Source organism: Scyliorhinus canicula, chromosome 17 (genome assembly GCF_902713615.1).
Source record: "Scyliorhinus canicula chromosome 17, sScyCan1.1, whole genome shotgun sequence".
In the NCBI taxonomy this organism is placed as follows: domain Eukaryota; kingdom Metazoa; phylum Chordata; class Chondrichthyes; order Carcharhiniformes; family Scyliorhinidae; genus Scyliorhinus; species Scyliorhinus canicula.
Window position 1 is genome coordinate 132,098,394 of NC_052162.1, and position 21,587 is coordinate 132,119,980.

General features: G+C 44.7%; 1 protein-coding gene across 6 annotated transcripts in view; it reads left to right on the top strand.

Annotated features, from left to right (window-relative positions):
* The window catches only part of LOC119951152 (probable G-protein coupled receptor 139), a 115,071-nt gene that overhangs the window by 62,758 nt on the left and 30,726 nt on the right, over positions 1 to 21,587 (top strand). For 4 of the 6 annotated variants that reach the window (XR_005457518.1, XM_038774171.1, XM_038774167.1 and 1 more), the window contains 2 exons: positions 2,443 to 2,581; positions 18,426 to 18,570. The exons of 1 other annotated variant lie outside the window; for it this stretch is intronic. The gene's annotated coding sequence lies outside the window, so the exon portion shown is untranslated. The remainder of the gene's footprint in view (positions 1 to 2,442; positions 2,582 to 18,425; positions 18,571 to 21,587) is intronic. One more of the 6 variants, XM_038774169.1, reaches the window with a different exon arrangement.

Sequence of the window (21,587 nt, forward strand, 5' to 3'; positions counted from 1 at the left end):
TGCTGCTGACCTGCATTGACACCTGTGCTGCTGCTGACCTGCATTGACACCTGTGCTCCTGCTGACCTGCATTGACGCCTGTGTTCCTGCTGACCTGCATTGACACCTGTGCTGCTGCTGACCTGCATTGACACCTGTGCTGCTGCTGACCTGCATTGACACCTGTGTTCCTGCTGACCTGCATTGACACCTGTGTTCCTGCTGACCTGCATTGACAGAGTTCATTTCACAAACTCAGCCCTTCCCTGGGCTCTTTCCAGCTTCGGAGTGAGGGTTGTAATGTGGCCAAGATGGGAGATAAACTGCGCACAGGAATATCCCACAGACAGCAATGTCCCCAAAACAGCAATCAGATAGAATGACCAGATCATCTCAGTCATGTTGGCTGAGGGATGAATGTTGTCCCAGGACCCTGGGGAACTGTCCTGTTCCTTCATGTCCACCAGGATGGGCAGACATGTCACGATGTCCACCTCCATCTCTGTCTCACACTCTCTATGTGTATGTGTAGATCTGTTTTGTCTATATATATATATATATACAATATATATATATGCTATCATTTATCTATCTGTCTATACGTATATATGATTTCTATATGGGTTAATTATGATGAGGAACGTTGCCCATTACCGTTCCACAGTTGAGTGTCCAGTATCTGTGAGTGATTTACAGAATTGTGCAGAGGTTCACAGCCAGAAAGGATCAGCAACATTACACTGATCACCCTCCCCCACCCTCTCCCCGGCCCCAACACCCACCCAGCACAGGTCAGTGGGCTGCCCACAGAACCGGTCCCCTGTCACACTCCAGATAAAACAGTGGAAACACCTTTTTAAACCGAGTCTTTATCAGCAACAAGCAGCAACGACCCACCCCAAATTAAACTCAGCCCATCAGCAATGATTGATGGAAACCGCACTCCAAATGTTCCACTGACTGGGTCAGCTCCACACACAGCAAATTGTTTCTGAGCTCAGAATGTTGTCCAGCTTCGAATAACCTCTTCCTGTCTTTTCCATCCTGTTGTCTCCTTCACTGTTTCCTCCCTCAAACCTCACTCAGTGAGGCTGGGTAGTGAAGTCTGGTCTGGGGTTCACCGAGCCCTCCCTGAGCTCGACTAACTCGTCACTGATGGGGTTTAAGGAGTGCGGGGAACTGTTCAATAACCATCGTTTCCCAGGTATATTTGACAAGAGTTGATACATTGGACAGTCTCCCTGACAGTGGGACATGGAGGGGCTCTGATTTTGTGACTGGACTCGGAATCCAGAGGCCTGGATTAATCCAGCAAATTTATAAATCCCAACAGTTTGAACATTTGGAATCATGGAGATATTTGGATATCTCAATGTGTGGGTCCAGTCCACGCTGAATCTAAACTCCCCACTGAAGCTGCCCCAGTGAGCCACACAGCCGTATCAAACCGAGATTGCAGAGGAAGATCCAACACCATCACCAGATTCTCAGGGTAACTGGGCGATGGGGCTGGAAATACTAAGGCTGCTATTTCACCCACTTACCAAGAACAAGTTATTGCATTTATTGATGAGGGTGATTTTGGGGAGCTGCTGTTGTAAAATTATGTTTAATTCTAGAAATGTAACTTCAACTGATGGATAGGTTTTGGATATCAGCAGCCATCCCCAATCCCGTTATAAACAGGTTGTTTGTGAGCACAGAACTGAAGGAAGGAGCTGAGTGAATCTCATTGTTGCTGTCGTTAGGGACAGGCTCTGATAGAGATAATCAATACTGCAGGGAACAGAAGGAGGATCCAGACACATTTCTGATGGAGATGTGAGGATTGAGGAACATTCAGGAGGTTTCTTGAACTGTGTTTAACAGCCGGAGAGTTTTTCCCCAGAGATTTTCTCCTGAGATTAAATGGAACCAGAGTTCACGACAGGGGAGAGTTTACAGAGTCTCTGACAGGAGATTAAATGGGTGGGAATCCTGGGACAGTGTGGATTATATATGGGATGTGGAAGGAGATTAAATGGGTGGGAATCCCAGGACAGTGTGGATTGTATATGGGAAGGAGATTAAATGGGTGGGAATCCCGGGACAGTGTGGATTGTATATGGGATGTGGAAGGAGATTAAATGGGTGGGAATCCCAGGATAGAGTGGATTGTATATGGGATGTGGAAGGAGATTAAATGGGTGGGAATCCCGGGACAGTGTGGATTGTATATGGGATGTGGAAGGAGATTAAATGGGTGGGAATCCCGGGACAGTGTGGATTGTATATGGGATGTGGAAGGTGCCAGATTTATGGGTTGACTGGCGTTTACAGTTCAGTGTTTCTGGGTCACAGGGTGAATTCCCTGCGTTGTTGACCAGTTAATCATCACCTTCAATCTGAGGCAATCTCCATCTACCTGATGATCCAAACTAATGTCTTTGTTTAAAGCTTTTGCCGATTTCCTCGTGATTTCAGGTGAAGAATGTCTATTTTAGAGACAGTTTTCTGATGCTCCTGTGCACGGGACAGGCAGTTCTCGAGTCGCGGAGGGAGATTGGATTTTGAGCCTCTTTTACCTTCAAACTTTCCGTCCTGTTGGTCTGGTCGCTTTTCGGTAAATATCAGAATTGTTTCTTGGTGTCGGTCACTAAATCGGAACCTCATTTCCATATGTAAAACACTGTGCTTATTCTTTTTAGTAACAGCGTTCCCTCTGGGAGGCCCCCTGTTCAGTTTAAGCGGTGCTGCTCACTCCTACAGGAAGTGGAAGGAGAAGGAAATAGAGCTGAGGTTGTGGCCAAGTTTCACACATCTGAAAACCAAGAATGAAAATATCAAACCTGTTTCTCCGAACTCGACAGCTGCACATTGAGAGATTCTGTTCCAATACAGAGAGAAATCCGAATGGGAGGAGACCATTCAGCCCCTCAATCCTGTTCTACACTTCAAATTAGACGATGGCTGATCTGTACCTGACTCTATTTTCCTGCCTTGTGTCTGGATCCTTCAATAGTCGGATTTGAACAAAACTCTGTTCATCCCAGTATTGAGTTTTTCACTGGATCCACCAGCCTCAGCATCTTTTCAGATTCGAGACTTCCTGATGTTCACTGCCCTTTGAGTGAAGAAATACTTCCTGACATCACTGGAGTGCTGAACCTGTGGCATTTGAGTGCAACAGTGAGAGTTTGCTGACTGAGGGAGTATAAAGGTTCATTTTTATTTAAAGTCTAGTATTTCTTTTATTTAGTTAATTAACTTAAAAGTTGCTGTTTGGTCCACAAGAAGGTTAATTTTGAATCAGCTTTAAGCAAGGTTCTATTTGTAGGTACTTGCAGCTGGAGTTTGTTAATTAGTTAATTGGATTAGGACAGTTTTCAGAGGCTAGAGTCACAGTCGAAATCTGAGCTAGTTATAGTGCAGACTTTGTTTGCACTGGAGTGCTGAACTTGAGTGCTACAGTGAGAGTTTGCTGACTGAGGGAGTGCTGAACTTGTGGCATTTGAGCGCTACAGTGAGAGTTTGGTGACTGAGGGAGTGCTGAACTTGTGGCATTTGAGCGCTACAGTGAGAGTTTGCTGACTGAGGGAGTGCTGAACTTGTGGCATTTGAGTGCTACAGTGAGAGTTTGGTGACTGAGGGAGTGCTGAACTTATGGCATTTGAGTGCTACAGTGAGAGTTTGGTGACTTAGGGAGTTAGGTTTGGAGGGAGTAAGGTGCTCCTTACATTTCATTTCCTATATTTATCAAAGAGCGTGAAGGGAGCCAGGAGTTTAGCGTACAACTGACTGGAAGCAGAGTCGGAGGCCGGAGGTCCAGTTGGTCTACGGGGCAGCTAATTCTGTGAAGTAAGAGGGGATGGAGGCTAGGGCAGTTGCATGCTCCTCCTGTAGGATGTGGGTGGTGAGGGATACCACTGGTGTCCCCGCTGACTATACCTGCGGGAAGTGCACCCAACTCCAGCTCCTCAGAGACCATGTTAGGGAACTGGAACTGGAGCTGGATGAACTTCGGATCATCCGGGAGGCAGAGGGGGTTATCGAGAAGAGTTACAGGGAGGTAGCCACACCCAAGGTACTGGACAAGAGTAGCTGGGTTACAGTCAGGGAAAAGAAAACTAACAGGCAGACAGTGCAGGGATCCCTCGTGCCCATTCTCCTTCAAAACAAGTATACCATTTTGGATGCTGTTGGGGGGGATGACCTACCGGGGGAAGGCCCTAGCGTCCGGGTCTCTGGCACTGAGTCTGGCTCTAGGGCTCAGAAGGGATGGGGGGAGCATAGAAAAGCAATAGTAATCGGAGATTCAATGGTTAGGGGAATAGATAGGAGATTCTGTGGTCGCGAGCGAGACTCCCGAAAGGTATGTTGCCTCCCGGGTGCCAGGGCCAGAGATGTCTCGGATCGTGTCTTCAGGATCCTGAAGGGGGAGGGTGAGCAGCCAGAGGTCCTGGTGCACATTGGTACCAACGACGTAGGTAGGACAAGGTATGTGGAGGTAATAAACAAGTTTAGGGAGTTAGGCTGGAAGTTAAAGGCCAGGACAGACAGAGTTGTCATCTATAGTTTGTTGCCGGTGCCACGTGATAGCGAGGCTAGGAATAGGGAGAGAGTGCAGTTGAACATGTGGCTGCAGGAATAGTGTAGGAGGGAGGGCTTCAGGTATTTGGATAATTGGAGCGCATTCTGGGGAAGGTGGGACCTGTACAAGCAGGACGGGTTGCATCTGAACCAGAGGGGCACCAATATCCTGGGGGGGGGGAGGATTTCCAGTAGTCTTCGGGAGGTTTTAAACTAATTTGGCAGGGGAATGGGAACCGGATTTGTAGTCCAGCAACTAAGGAAGCCGATATTCAGGACGCCAAAGCACGTAGTGATGCAGTGGGGAAGGTAACACTGACAAAGGGGAGTACTTGCAGGCAAGGAGATGGGTTGAAGTGTGTATACTTCAATGCAAGAAGCATCAGGAATAAGGTGGGTGAACTTAAGGCATGGATCGGTACTTGGGACTACGGTGCGGTGGCCATCACGGAAACTTGGATAGAAGAGGGGTAGAAATGATTGTTGGAGGTCCCTGGCTATAGATGTTTCAACAAGATTAGGGAGGATGGTAAAAGAGGTGGAGGGGTGGCATTGATAATTCGAGCTAGTATAACAGCTGCAGAAAGGCAGTTCGAGGGGGATCTGCCTACTGAGATAATTTGGGTTGAAGTCAGAAATAGGAAAGGAGCAGTCACCTTGTTGGGAGTTTTCTATAGGCCCCCCAATAGCAGCAGAGATGTGGAGGAACAGATTGGGAAACAGATTTTGGAAAGGCGCAGAAGTCACAGGGTAGTAGTCATGGGTGACTTCAACTTCCCAAACATTGAGTGGAAACTCTTTAGATCAAATAGTTTGGATGGGGTAGTGTTTGTGCAGTGTGTCCAGGAAGCTTTTCTAACTCAGTATGTAGATTGTCCGACCAGAGGGGAGGCCATATTGGATTTGGTACTTGGTAATGAACCAGGGCAGGTGATAGATTTGTTAGTGGGGGAGCATTTTGGAGGTAGTGACCGCAAAAGGGCAAGGTTTACAACCTTGGGGGAAGGGTAAATACAATGCTGTCAGACAAGAATTGAAGTGCATAAATTGGGAACATAGGCTGTCAGGGAAGGACACAAGTGAAATGTGGAACTTGTTCAAGGAACAGGTACTGCGTGTTTTTGATATATGTCCCTGTCAGGCAGGGAAGAGATGGTCGAGTGAGGGAACCATGGTTGACAAGAGAGGTTGAATGTCTTGTTAAGAGGAAGAAGGAGACTTATGTAAGGCTGAGGAAACAAGGTTCAGACAGGGCGCTGGAGGGATACAAGATAGCCAGGAGGGAACTGAAGAAAGGGATTAGGAGAGCTAAGAGAGGGCATGAAAAATCTTTGGCGGGTATGATCAAGGAAAACCCCAAGGCCTTTTACACATATGTGAGAAATATGAGAATGACTAGAGCGAGGGTAGGTCCGATCAAGAACAGTAGCGGGAGATTGTGTATTGAGTCTGAAGAGATAGAGGTCTTGAACAAGTATTTTTCTTCAGTATTTACAAACGAGAGGGGCCATATTGTTGGAGAGAACAGTGTGAAACAGACTGGTAAGCTCGAGGAGATACTTGTTAGGAAGGAAGATGTGTTGGGCGTTTTGAAAAACTTGAGGATAGATAAATCCCCGGGCCTGACGGGATAGAGCTGTTGGGGAGGGTTTAAACTAATGTGGCAGGGGGATGGGAACCAATGCTGGAAGTTGGAAGGTAGTAAAACAGGGACAGAAACAAAAGGAAGTAAGGGGAAAAGTGCAAGGCAGAGAAGACATAGTCAGAAATCCATAAGGGCGACAGTACAAGGTACAGTGACTGAGGGGAGCACAGTGAATAGGCCCAGTAATAACAAAAGGAATAAAACTGGAGATGTTAAGATTCAAAACAGAGGTAAAAAAAACCAACATAAGTGTACTTTACCTGAATGCTCGTAGTATTCGGAATAAAGTAAATGAGTTGGTGGCACAAATCATCGTAAATGACTATGATTTAGTGGCCATTACTGAAACATGGTTAAAGGATGGTCACGACTGGGAGTTAAATATCCGAGGGTATCAAACTATTCGGAAGGACAGAGTGGATGGTAAGGGAGGTGGTGTTGCTCTGTTATTTAAGGATGACATCCGGGCAATAGTAAGGGATGACATTGGTGCTATGGAGGATAAGGTTGAATCCATTTGGGTGGAAATCAGGAATAGTAAGGCGAAAAAGTCACTGATAGGAGTAGTCTATCGGCCACCAAATAGTAACGAGATGGTGGGGCAGGCAATAAACAAAGAAATAACTGATGCATGTAGAAATGGTACAGCAGTTATCATGGGGGATTTTAATCTACATGTCGATTGGTTTAACCAGGTCGGTCAAGGCAACCGTGAGGAGGAGTTTATAGAATGTATCCGCGATAGTTTCCTAGAACAGTATGTAATGGAACCTACGAGGGAACAAGCGGTCCTAGATCTTGTCCTGTGTAATGAGACAGGATTGATTCATGATCTCATAGTTAGGGATCCTCTCGGAAGGAGCGATCACAATATGGTGGAATTTAAAATACAGATGGAGGGTGAGAAAGTAAAATCAAATACTAGTGTTTTGTGTTTAAACAAAGGAGATTACAAGGGGATGAGAGAAGAACTAGCTAAGGTAGACTGGGAGCTAAGACTTTATGGTGGAACAGTTGAGGAACAGTGGAGAACCTTCCAAGCGATTTTTCACAGTGCTCAGCAAAGGTTTATACCAAAAAAAAGGAAGGACGGAAGAAAGAGGGAAAATCGACCGTGGATATCAAAGGAAATAAGGGAGAGTATCAAATTGAAGGAAAAAGCATATAATGCTAATTTCCAATCCACCGGGACCACCCCAGAGTCTAGTGAATTTCGGTAAATTATCACTAGTGCATCTGCAATTTCCCTAGCCATCTCTTTTAGCACTCTGGGATGCATTCCATCAGGGCCAGGAGACTTATCTACCTTTAGCCCCATTAGCTTGCCCATCACTCCCTCCTTAGTGATAACAATCCTCTCAAGGTCCTCACCTGTCATAGCCTCATTTCTATCAGTCGCTGGCATGTTATTTGTGTCTTCCACTGTGAAGACCGACCCAAAAAACCTATTCAGTTCCTCAGCCATTTCCTCATTTCCCATTAAAAAAGGAGGTAGGCAGAAAGCAGGAAATTATAGGCCAGTGAGTTTAAATTCGGTAATAGGGAAGATGCTGGAATCTATCATCAAGGAAGAAATTGCGAGGCATCTGGATAGAAATTGTCCCATTGGGCAGACGCAGCATGGGTTCGTTAAAGGCAGGTCATGCCTAACTAATTTAGTGGAATTTTTTGAGGACATTACCAGTGCAGTAGATAACGGGGAGCCGATGGATGTGGTATATCTGGATTTCCAGAAAGCCTTTGACAAGGTGCCACACAAAAGGTTGCTGCATAAGATAAAGATGCATGGCATTAAGGGTAAAGTAGTAGCATGGATAGAGGATTGGTTAATTCATAGAAAGCAAAGAGTTGGGATAAATGGGTGTTTCTCCGGTTAGCAATCAGTAGCTAGTGGTGTCCCTCAGGGATCCGTGTTGGGCCCACAATTGTTCACAATTTACATTGATGATTTGGAGTTGGGGACCAAGGGCAATGTGTCCAAGTTTGCAGATGACACTAAGATGAGTGGGAAAGCGAAAAGTGCAGAGGATGCTGGAAGTCTGCAGAGGGATTTGGATAGGTTAAGTGAATGGGCTCGGGTCTGGCAGATGGAATACAATGTTGACAAATGTGAGGTTATCCATTTTGGTAGGAATAACAGCAAACGGGATTATTATTTAAACGATAAAATATTAAAGCATGCCGCTGTTCAGAGAGACTTGGGTGTGCTAGTGCATGAGTCACAGAAGGTTGGTTTACAAGTGCAACAGGTGATTAAGAAGGCAAATGGAATTTTGTCCTTCATTGCTAGAGGGATGGAGTTTAAGACTAGGGAGGTTATGTTGCAATTGTATAAGGTGTTAGTGCGGGCACACCTGGAGTATTGTGTTCAGTTTTGGTCTCCTTACTTGAGAAAGGACGTACTGGCGCTGGAGGGTGTGCAGAGGAGATTCACTAGGTTAATCCCAGAGCTGAAGGGGTTGGATTACGAGGAGAGGTTGAGTAGACTGGGACTGTACTCGTTGGAATTTAGAAGGATGAGGGGGGGATCTTATAGAAACATTTAAAATTATGAAGGGAATAGATAGGATAGATGCGGGCAGGTTGTTTCCACTGGCGGGTGACAGCAGAACTAGGGGGCATAGCCTCAAAATAAGGGGAAGTAGATTGAGGACTGAGTTTAGGAGGAGCTTCTTCACCCAAAGGGTTGTGAATCTATGGAATTCCTTGCCCAGTGAAGCAGTTGAGGCTCCTTCATTACATGTTTTTAAGGTAAAGATAGATAGTTTTTTGAAGAATAAAGGGATTAAGGGTTATGGTGTTCGAGCCGGAAAGTGGAGCTGAGTCCACAAAAGATCAGCCACGATCTAATTGAATGGCGGAGCAGGCTCGAGGGGCCAGATGGCCTACTCCTGCTTCTAGTTCTTATGTTCTTATGTTCTTATATCCAAGGATTCTATGGCAGGCAAGAAATGAAATTGCAGAGCCGTTCGCAATGATCTTTTCGTCCTCGCTGTCAACAGGGGTGGTACCAGAGGATTGGAGAGTGGCGAATGTCGTGCCCCTGTTCAGAAAAGGGAATCGGGATAACCCTGGGAATTACAGGACTGTTAGTCTTACTTCGGTGGTAGGCAAAGTAATGGAAAGGGTACTGAGGGATAGGATTTCTGAGCATCTGGAAAGACACTGCTTGATAAGGGACAGTCAGCACGGATTTGTGAGGGGTAGGTCTTGCCTTACAAGTCTTATTGATTTCTTTGAGGAGGTGACCAAGCATGTGGATGAAGGTAAAGCAGTGGATGTGGTGTACATGTAATGTAGTAAGGCATTTGATAAGGTTCCCCGTGGTAGGTTTATGCAGAAAATAAGGAGGCATGGGATAGTGGGAAATTTGGCCAGTTGGATAACAAACTGGCTAACCGATAGAGGAGAGTGGTGGTGGATGGCAAATATTCAGCCTGGAGCCCAGTTACCAGTGGCGTACCGCAGGGATCAGTTCTGGGTCCTCTGCTGTTTCTGATTTTCATTAACGACTTGGATGAGGGAGTTGAAGGGTGGGTCAGGAAATTTGCAGATGATACGAAGATTGGTGGAGTTGTGGATAGTGAGGAGGGCTGTTGTCAGCTTCAAAGAGACATAGATAGGATGCAGAGCTGGGCTGAGAAGTGGCAGATGGAGTTTAACCCTGACATGTGTGAGTTTGTCCATTTTGGAAGGACAAATATGAATGCGGAATACAGGGTTAACGGCAGGGTTCATGGCAATGTAGAGGAGCAGAGAGATCTTGGGGTCTATGTTCATAGATCTTTGCAAGTTGCCACTCAAGTGCATAGAGCTGTGAAGAAGGCCTATGGTGTGCTGGTGTTCATTAGCAGAGGGATTGAATTTAAGAGTCGTGAGGTGATGATGCAGCTGTACAAAACCTTGGTCAGGCCACATTTGGAGTACTGTGTGCAGTTCTGGTCACCTCATTTTAGGAAGGATGTGGAAGCTTTGGAAAAGGTGCAAAGGAGATTTACCAGGATGTTGCCTGGAATGGAGAGTAGGTCTTACGAGGAAAGGTTGAGGGTGCTAGGCCTTTTCTCATTAGAACGGAGAAGGATGAGGGGCGACTTGATAGAGGTTTATAAGATGATCAGGGGAATAGATAGAGTAGACAGTCAGAGACTTTTTCCCCGGGTGGAACACACCATTACAAGGGGACATAAATTTAAGGTAAATGGTGGAAGATATAGGGGGGATGTCAGAGGTAGGTTCTTTACCCAGAGAGTAGTGGGGGCATGGAATGCACTGCCTGTGGAAGTAGTTGAGTCGGAAACGTTAGGGACCTTCAAGCGGCTATTGGATAGGTACATGGATTAGGGTAGAATAATGGAGTGTAGATTAATTTCTTCTTCAGGGCAGCACGGTAGCATTGTGGATAGCACAATTGCTTCACAGCTCCAGGGTTCCAAGTTCGATTTCGACTTGGGTCACTGTCTGTGTGGAGTCTGCACATCCTCCCGGTGTGTGCATGGGTTTCCTCCGGGTGCTCCGGTTTCCTCCCACAGTTCAAAGATGCGCAGGTTGGGTGGATTGGCCATGATAAATTGCCCTTAGTGTCCAAAATTCTATGATTAACCTAGGACAAAAGTTCGGCACAACATCGTGGGCTGAAGGGCCTGTTCTGTGCTGTATTTCTCTATCTATCTATCTATCACCCCTGAAGGGCCTGGCTCGAACTTCCAGGTTCTGCCCCCTAATTCTGGTCACCCCCATCCCCACCAGGGATAGTTTCTCTCTATAGAACCGATCAAATCTTTTATTCGGCTTCAACTGCTCGATTGGATCACCCTTTAATCTTCTATCTTCTATATTTGAGGGAATATGAGCCAAATATAACCTGTCCTCAGGATTTAACCCTTTCTGTCCGGGTTCTCCACAAGTGATCCAACCAGAGCTTTATTCAATCGGAGCACAGCGACCACCTCTTTGTATTCCAGTGTTCATCACCAGCTACTGCACATTGAGAGATTCTGTTTCAATCTGATGTGAAGATTCATTAAAACCCAAATCCTGCCTGTTGTCTCTTTCACATGAAGTAAATTTTCCACCTTGCCCCTCGTGTCGGACACGATTGGTTATTCCACATGTGGGACATTTATTTCAATCAGCTTTGTGATTGGTGTAAATGACATGCTGTATGAGTGTGACCATGGTGCACTGACCCTCCTCATCCTGTTCAACATGTCTGCAGCCTTTCACACGATTGACCACATCATCCTCCCCCAATGTCTCTTCTCCATTATCCAGCAAAGTGGGACGGCCCTCGCCTGTTTCCACTCTTCCCTGTCCAGTCATCGCCAGAGGTTCCCCTGCAATATCTTCTCTTCCTACCTCAACATCATTACCTCCGGAGTTCCCAAGATTCTCGGTCTCTCTCCGATTGATAAAAATATCTTAAATCTGTGTTAATAACCCTCCGGCCAATGAAATCAGTTCCTCGAGATTTACTCTGTGAAGAAACCTTGTAACATTGAACGGGCAGTTTTATTCACCCTCTCCTCAACTTCAATATGAGAACCATCCCAGCTTCTCCACACTCTCCACATCCCCCATCCCTGCCACCATTCGGAATGGGAAGACGGAAGTCACTGTCTTCAGCTCCCAACACAAACTCTGTTCTTCAGTCACTGATTCCATCTCCATCCCTGGCCACTGTCTCTGGCTGAATTGGGCCATTCACAGTCTCGGCCTCTAATCTGACTCTGAGCTGAGCATCCAAACCTCATCCTCTCCCTCACAAAGACCACCTACTTCTGACCCTCTCACATCAGCCTTCTTCAACACTTCCTCAATTTATTCACTGCTCAAACCTTCCTCTCTACTTCAATTCCCTCCAGACAACCCGATAATAATAATCTTGGTCACAAGTACGATTACATTAACATTGCAATGAAGTTACTGTGAAAGTCCCCGAGTGGCCACACTCTGGCACCTGTTCGGGTACACTGAGGGAGAATTCAGAATGTCTAATTCACCAACAGTACGTCCTTCGAGACTATTTCAATGATCTCCTGGCTGTCCGCCCATCTCCCACCCTCCATAGATTTTACACTGGCTTTCAGTCCACCAGTGCCTCCCTGTTATAATTCCCATCCAGATTTTCAAATCCCTTCATGGTCTCACCCCTCCCTATCCCTAACTTCCCGCAAGCCCCAAATCCCTGCAGGAAATCCGCGTTCCTGCAACTCCGGCCTCTTGTCCATCCGACACTTCCTTTCCTCTATCACTGGCTGCTGTACCTTCAGTTGATGAGGCTCTAAGTGCTGGAATTCACACTGGACCCCTCTGTCTCTCCAGAGTTCAGACCTTCTTTAACACTGTCCTTAAAAACTACCGCTTCATTAATCTTCTGCTCACCGTCCTGTGAATAAAACCTTCTTGATCCTCTGCCCCACCGGGAAAACGGGGCTGGTGGGATGGAGAATCCCGCTGCAGGCGGGGGAGGCAGCGTGCGGGAAAACGGGGCTGGTGGGATGGGGAATCCCGCTGCAGGCGGGGGAGGCAGCGTGCGGGAAAACGGGGCTGGTGGGACGGAGAATCCCGCTGCAGGCGGGGAGGCAGCGTGCGGGAAAACGGGGCTGGTGGGATGGAGAATCCCGCTGCAGGCGGGGAATGCAGCGCGCGGGAAAACGGGGCTGATGGGATGGAGAATCCCGCCCGCTATATCCTGTAATCCCTGGATTGTGGCCCTGGGGGCTGCTTGCAGTCCCAGTCATGTCCACTGGAGCTCCTAATGCAGGGAGTGGAGAGCTGCCACGCAGTCAGGTTGGCTGGCAGCTCTATGAGGTGGGATATCCTCTCTAATGAGGGGCTGAAGTCCCACCTCCAGTCAGTTAACCCTTGTTGAAATGTTAACTGGCTGCAGGGCAGGCAGTATTAGCGGGAATGTGTTCTCCACCAACTCTTCAGATGGCAGGAAGGGAAACATCTCATTCCTAAAACCCCTGGTCATAAAGCCATTACAGGGGGAGAAGGAAGCCATTCAGCCCATTGAGACCACACCATCGCTCAGTAACACATACTAGTCAGTCCCATTCTCCCGCTCTCTCCCCGTATCTCTACAAGATCATTTCCCCCAAACCCAATTATATGCCATCTGGAGTCACAAAATCTGAAATTTCCTTCGCCCTTTCAGATAAAGGCAACTATCAGTAAATCCAATTTGGAAATAAAAGTGGATTGTCCCACTTTCTCAAGGCAATCCTCCAAACGTGGGATAGGGTAATAGTTCCCTATCCGGAAGAGTCCGTTCTTGTAACTGCATTCACCTTTCGATAGTCCACACACAACCATTGGGTACCGTCTGGTTTAGGTACCATCACTATGGGTGAGCTCCATTGGCTGCAACCCACTTCAATTATGCCATTTTTCAGCATACTCTCAATCTCTCTGTTAACCTGTGCCAATTTGAAAGGATTAAGTCTATATGGATGTTGTTTGATAGGAACAGCATTTCCCACATCTATATCGTGTACAGCCATTTTAGTACTTCCCAATTTATCTCTATAAACTTGCCCATGTGATATCAATAACTCTTTCAGGTCAGTTCGTTTTTCCTCTGGAAGGTAACTTAACAATTCATCCCAATTTTTAAGAACATCCTCATTTTCCAATTTAATTTGAGGTATGTCAAGTTCACAGTCATCTGGATTTGGTTCGTCACTTTGAGTTAGAATCATTAAAATTTCCTTTTTCTCTCCTTCCCTTTCAAAGTACCTTTAAGCATATTCACACGACACACTCGGTGTGTCTTCCTTCTATCTGGTGTTTTTACCACATAATTCACCTCACTTAATTTCTTTTCAATCTGATACGGTCCACAAAACCGAGCTTTTAAAGGTTCACCTACCACTGGTAACAACACTAAAACTTTATCCCCACTGTCAAAACTGCGAACTTTGGATTTGTTGTCCGCTACCCATTTCATCACATTTTGTGCAACTTTCAAATGTTGTCCATCCAATTCACCTGCTCTATTTAATCATTCCCTAAAATTTGGCACGTAATCCAATCGTGTAATTTCCGATTTCTCACTCACCAATTTTTCTTTAATCAATTTAAGTGGTCCTCTTACCCCATGACCAAAAATTAGTTCAAAAGGACTAAATTTGGTAGACTCATTAGGTGCATCCCTAATTGCAAACAATACGAATGGGATTCCTTTATCCCAATCCTCTGGACAATCTTGACCATACGCCCTCAAGATTGTCTTTAATGTCTGATGTCACCTTTCTAACCCTCCCTGCGATTCTGGATGGTACGCAGTTGATTTAAATTGATTTATTCCTAAGCTATCCATAACTTCTTTGAACAACTTTGAAGTAAAATTCGATCCTTGATCCGATTGAATTTCTGTGGGTAGTCCATATCTAGTAAAGAATTTAAGTAACTCCACAATCCTTTTAGCTGTAATATTACGTACTGGAATCACATCTGGAAACCTAGTAGACACATCCATTATAGTCAAAAGATATTGATTCCCACTTTTTGTTTTAGGAAGCGGTCCTACACAATCGATTAGGACCCATGTAAAAGGTTCCTCAAATGCTGGAATGGGTATTAAGGGCGCTGGTTTTATCACTGTTGAGGTTTCCCTATCACTTTCACATGTATGACATGATTGACAAAATTTGACTACATCTTTATGTAGTCCAGGCCAATAAAAATGTTTCTGGATTTTAGCTTGAGTTTTCCTTATTCCCAAATGACCTCCCACTGGTACCTCATGTGCAACTCGCAACACCTCCTTTCTATACCCTACCGGCAATACTACTTGATGAACTTCTGCCCACTTTTCATCTGCCTGCATATGTACAGGTCTCCATTTTCTCATCAAGGCATCACTTTTACGGTAATAACACTCCTGGTATACCCTCAGATTCCTCTTCCGTATATGCTTTCTGATATATCCGTTTTATTTCTACATCTTTCTGTTGTAACTCTGCCAATTTTCCTGAACTAAAAATATCCGCCTCATCCTCCACCTGTTCTTGTTCTTTTTCAACCATCTGACCAAAAATCGTTTCTGATAATTGCACTTCAACTTCATCTTCACTCTTTGATTTCTCCTGTTGTCTTAACTTGTGACTTTGCGACCGGGTTACTACACAATCCGGAAAAATTCAACCCTTCAGTTTTCTGATTTTCCACTGGCTTATCAACCACAGTAGGCATCACTCCCACCTGTGATTCAGCTATATCATTACCCAATATAAACTGTATTCCTGGACAAGATCGTTTATCTATTACTCCTACTACCACTTCACCACTCTTCCCTGGACTTTCCAACCTTACCTTATATAATGGAACGCTACTCCTCTCACCCTGAATTCCACATATCACCACCTTTTCTGGCAACATTCTTCCCAAACTACATAATTCCTCATCTCTTACCATTAAAGATTGACTAGCCCCTGTATCTCTTAAAATTGTGAATTCTTTACCTGCTCCTCCTGATACACACGAGTAAACTTTACCTACACAAGTATATTCTTTAAAGACATCTGGCACCGTCTTAACAATTACTTCTTGAACAGGCTGTACAATCGTTTGCACCTCCTTCACTTCCCTTGGGCTTTCCTTTCCCACTCCAAGAAATCCCACTGTCTTATCCTGTCTTATCGTGTTTGAAACAAACCTGTTGGACTTTAACCTGGTGTTGTAAGACTTCTTACTGTTATCCTGTTTTATCACATCTGCCTTTCCAGTGCTTTTCTTCAAGCCCCAACACTCTGACTTTACATGACCTAGTTTATTACAGTGAAAACATTTGAAACTTTTCATTTCTTTTCCACCCTCTTGGATTTATTTTTTAATCTAAGGTATCCACTCTCTTTGTTGTCTCCCATCAGATCATCTTTACCTTTACCACTTGATTATTTCTCATGTCCCCAGTTTCTGTCCCTCACCGGCTGAAACTGATGTCGGAAACCAATCTTTGATTTATGAACTAATTCACAATCATCTGTCATTTCTGCTGCTAATCTCACAGTTTTAACCCTCTGTGTTCCACATGAGTTCTCACTACATCAGTAATTGAATTTTTAAACTCCTCCAAAAGTATAATTTCTCTGAGAGCTTCATACGTTTGATCTATTTTCAAAGCCCTTATCCACCTATCAAAATGACTCTGTTTGAGCCTTTCAAACTCCATGTATGATTGACCAAATTCTTTCCTTAAATTTCTAAACCTTTGTCTTTAAGCTTCAGGCACTAGCTCATATGCACTTAAGATGGATTTCTTCACCTTCTCATACGTTCCAGATACCTCCTCCAGTAGTGATGCAAACATTTCATAAGCTCTACCTACCAGCTTTGTTTGAATCAGTAACACCCACATGTCCTGTGGCCATTTCACTTGTTTAGCTACAATCTCAAATGAAATGAAAAAGGCTTCCACTTCCTTCTCATCAAACTTTGGCAATGCTTGGACATATTTAAATAGATTCCCACCAAGCCTTCAACTATGATGCTCCTTACTATCCTCATCACTATCATCCAACTGTACGTTTCCCTTTATGTCTGCCAATTTTAATTGACTTTCATGTTTCATAGCCATTTTCTGAATTTCAAACTCCCTCTCTTTATCTTTTTCCCTGATCTGTATCTCCCTTTCTTTTTCTTTTTGTTCTGCTCGGGCTATTCTTTCTTTTCTTCTTTCTTCTCTCTCCTTTTCTTTTTCCCCTCTCTCTCTCTCTCTCTTTCTTTTTCCTCTCTCTCTCTTTCTCTTTCTTTTTCCTCTCTCTCTTTCGTATTCAAGCCGCTTTAATTCTTTCTCACGTTCCATTTGTTTAATTTGCAACTGAATTTTTGCCATTTCCAATGAGTCAGACTGTATCTCAGGCAACTTTAAATGCTTAACCGCCGCCATAATTACCTCATCTTTTTGCATTTTGTCAGGTAATGTTAACTGCAATGTTTTTGCCAAATCTAACAGTCTGCTTTTCGTCTCTGTATGTAAGGTACTGCGTGTGACATTCTCCACCCCCAAAAACTTCTGAGCCTCTGAAAGAGCCATTGTTCACAACACTGTCCCCACTTAAACTAAAATACCACACCGGAAACGCAACAATCCTTTACTGTCTTTAAGTTTACAAAAGCCAATCCAATAGATAGACTTTTATCCCCCTCGAGCCCCCAATTGTTATGGGAGCGGCATTTTCAGAACCCCAAAATGTATCATGGAGTTCAAGCAACCTTTCCCTTTAATGGATTGTTGCTTTTGAAGCACGCGCTTGGTCTCCAGGTGAGGTATTACAATTATGGACACGTGGGTATTTAAACACAAAACAATGTTTATTCCATGAATTCAACTTAACCTTTTTAAATAAACATTGGATCCCTTAACACCCCTTACTTCAAAGATAACCCCGAAAATGATACACTAAATAATCCCTCAAAATGTTCCTTCAAACCTCCAAAAGACTTAACACCTTTAAACAGAAACACATCAGGTTATTATGATTTTAAATCACCCAAATGATTCAAAGATAGTCTTTCCTGGCAGAGATCACAGCAAATCTAGCTCACTGCAAAACACAGACACACCCAAGCTCTTTTCCTCTAAACTGAAACTAAAAAGCAGAAGTGAGCACAGCTCAGATCCCCCCACCCTCTGACATCACTTCAGTAATATGAGCTGCTCTATTTCTTAAAGGTGCATTGCTTAAACATCAATTTCTCAAAGGTACTCTCACATGATACTTTAGAAATAACTCATCATCTCTGCTTCCAGGATCCTCGCAGACAGTGAGTTCTCATGTTGAGTAAATCGGTTTGTCATACCAGCACCCTGTATCTGTGCCTTCAAACCTTCAATCAAAATCCCCAAGTCCTTATCCCATCATCCAATGGGGCAGCTTTTCTTTGTCCAGCTTTTCTACATGTCATTGTCTTGTCCAACTTGATCAGATCTCCCCTCAACTCCTTCCAGCTTCCCCAACAAAACCTTGGAGATAAACCCCCTCATCGCTCACATCCTTCACAACCCTCACTTCCTTCCTAAAGTGTGGTGACTATTTTGGAGATCATTTGCCAATGGGTCTGGCCATGGATGAGACCGGAGAATCCTGCGTTGGGTTTCTGATTCCCAAATCCAAATTCATTTTGTAAATGGTGAACAACAGTGGTCCCAGCGTCATTCCTTGTGGAACACCACTTCTCACCATTTACCAATCTAATAACTAACTTTATCTCTGTTTTCTGTCAGGTAACCAGCTTATTCTCCATTCTGTGATAGTCCCGATTCCCACGTTCTGGCCGTCGTAATGAATATTTTCTGAGGTACTTATAGCAGACCTGGTGGAAATCTAAATGTGTTATATCTACCACATCACTCTTATCTTCCTCTTCAGGTAAATTTTTACAGATTTCAATAATATTTATCAAGCAACAACTTTCCTTTTCCTCTCCACACTGATTGCACTTTGTTTTATTTTCAGTTCCTTGATATTTTTCTGTCACTTGTTTCAGTAAAGATTCCATTATCTTTCCAACAGCTGACAATTGACAAACTGGCCTTTTGGTACTTGTATTTTTTGTGTCTCTTTTTAAATCGAGAAATCGCATTAGCTATGTAATATGTAATTAATGTAATTATCACAGGGAGTGTGTGATGGGGACGGTGTAGAGGGCGCTTTACTCTGTATCTAACCCCGTGCTGTACCTGTCCTGGGAGTGTTTGATGGGAACGGTGTAGAGGGAGCTTTACTCTGTATCTAACCCCGTGCTGTACCTGTCCTGGGAGTGTTTGATGGGGACAGTGTGGAGGGAGCTTTACTCTGTATCTAACCCCGTGCTGTACCTGTCCTGGGAGTGTTTGATGGGGACAGTGTAGAGGGAGCTTTACTCTGTATCTAACCCTGTGCTGTCCCTGCCCTGGGAGTGTTTGATGGGGACAGTGTAAAGGGAGCTTTACTCTGTATCTAACCCCGTGCTGTACCTGTCCTGGGAGTGTTTGATGGGGACAGTGTAGAGGGAGCTTTACTCTCTATCTAACCCCGTGCTGTATCTGTCCTGGGAGTGTTTGATGGGGACAGTGTAGATTGATTGCAGAAAACCTAACCTGTTTGCCTGAGGTGAATCATAAGATTGGGAGGTTGAGGTATTTGAATGAAGCCGAAATGAGCAGTTCTTAAATCTCTCAAAAGCTGTCCTCATTTACTAGGAGCTCAGTGACTATTTGTCATTAATACTTGACAGGTGTCCGAAACTCAGCGATATCATCAAGACAAGTTCCTTCTCCTTCCACTTCCTCTCAGAGATCACAGTCAGGTTTAATCTGAGCACGGGGACCTCCCAGAGGGACTTTGTTACTAAAAAGAATAAGCTCATTGCTTTAATTATGGAAATACAATTTGGATATTGTTCTTTGCGCCAATAAACAGGTTTCTATTTACTGAAAGGTGATCGGTGATAGACTGGCTTAACTGAAACTCATGGTCAAAAGATCGGCAACATCAAAACCTCCAAGATGCTGCTAACAATCCACATGTCCTGAGGAAGTTATGGATCTGAAATAGGGTTACTGAGTTGACAATTTTATCATCCCAAATTAAAGCTGTTGGACAACTTACCAAAAAGAGAATCTGGAAACCATGGAAACACAGTTACAGTGTCGGACTGTACACAGTGTGACTGAACTGTACAGAAACACAGTCACAGTTTGGGACGGTACACAGATTGAGGGGAATGTACAGAAACACAGTTACAGTGTGGGACTGTACACAGTGTGACTGAACTGTACAGAAATGCAGTTACAGTGTGGGACTGTACACAGAGTGAGGGAACTGTACAGAAACACAGTTACAGTAGTCGACTGTACAAAGAGTGAGGGAACTGTACAGAAACATAGTTACAGTGTGGGACTGTACACAGAATGAGGGAACTGTACAGAAACACAGTTACAGTGTGGGACTGTACGCAGAGTGAGGGAACTGTGCAGAAACACAATTACAGTGTGGGACTGTACACAGAGTGAGGGAACTGTACAGAAACACAGTCACAGTTTTGGACGGTACACAGAGTGAGGGGAATGTACAGAAACACAGTTACAGTGTGAGACTGTACACAGTGTGACTGAACTGTACAGAAATGCAGTTACAGTGTGGGACTGTACACAGAGTGAGGGAACTGTACAGAGTTACAGTTACAGTGTGGGACTGTTCACAGTGTGAGGGAACTGTACAGAAACACAGTTACAGTTTGGGACTGTACACAGAATGAGGGTAATGTACAGAAACACAGTTACAATGTAGGACTGTACACAGAGTGAGGGGAATGTACAGAAACACAGTTACAGTGTGGGACTGTACACAGTGTGAGGGAACTGTACAGAAATGCTGTTACAGTGTGGGACTGTACACAGAGTGAGGGAACTGTACAGAAACACAGTTACAGTGTGGGACTGTGCACAGAGTGAGGGTACTGTACAGAGACAAAGCTACAGTGCGGGGCCGTACACAGAGTGAGGGAACTGTACAGAAGCACAGTTACAGTGTGGGACCGTACACTGTGTGAGGAAACCATACAGAATCAGAGTTACAGTATGGGACTGTTCACAGAGTGAGGGGATTGTATAGAAACACAGGTACAGTGTGGGACTGTACACATAATGGGGGTATTGTACCGAAACACAGTTACAGTGTGGGACTGTACACAGAGTGTGGGACTTTACAAAAACACAGTTACAGTGTGGGACTGTACACAGCGTGAGGGAAATGTACAGAGATACAGTTACAGTGTGGAACTGTTTACGGAGTGAGGGAACTGTGCAGAAACACAGTTACAGTGTGGGACCGTACACATAGTGAGGGAACCGTACAGAAACAGAGTTACAGTGTGGGACTGTTCACAGAATAAGGGGATTGTACAGAAACACAGTTACAGTGTGGGACTGTACACAGTGTGAGGGAACTGTATAGAAACACAGTAACAGTGTGGGACCGTACACAGAGTGATGGAACTGTACAGAAACACAGTTACAGTGTGAGACTGTACACATTGTGAGGGAACTGTACAGAAACACAGTTACAGTATTCGACTGTACAAAGAGTGAGGGAACTGTACAGAAACATAGTTACAGTGTGGGACTGTACACAGAATGAGGGAACTGTAGAGAAACATAGTTACAGTGTGGATTGTATGCAGAGTGAGGGGACTGTGCAGAAACACAATTACAGTGTGGGACTGTACACAGAGTGAGGGAACTGTACAGAAATGCTGTTACAGTGTCGGACTGTACACAGAGTGAGGGTACTGTACAGAGACAAAGCTACAGTGCGGGGCCGTACACAGAGTGAGGGAACTGTACAGAAGCACAGTTACAGTGTGGGACCGTACATTGTGTGAGGAAACAATACAGAATCAGAGT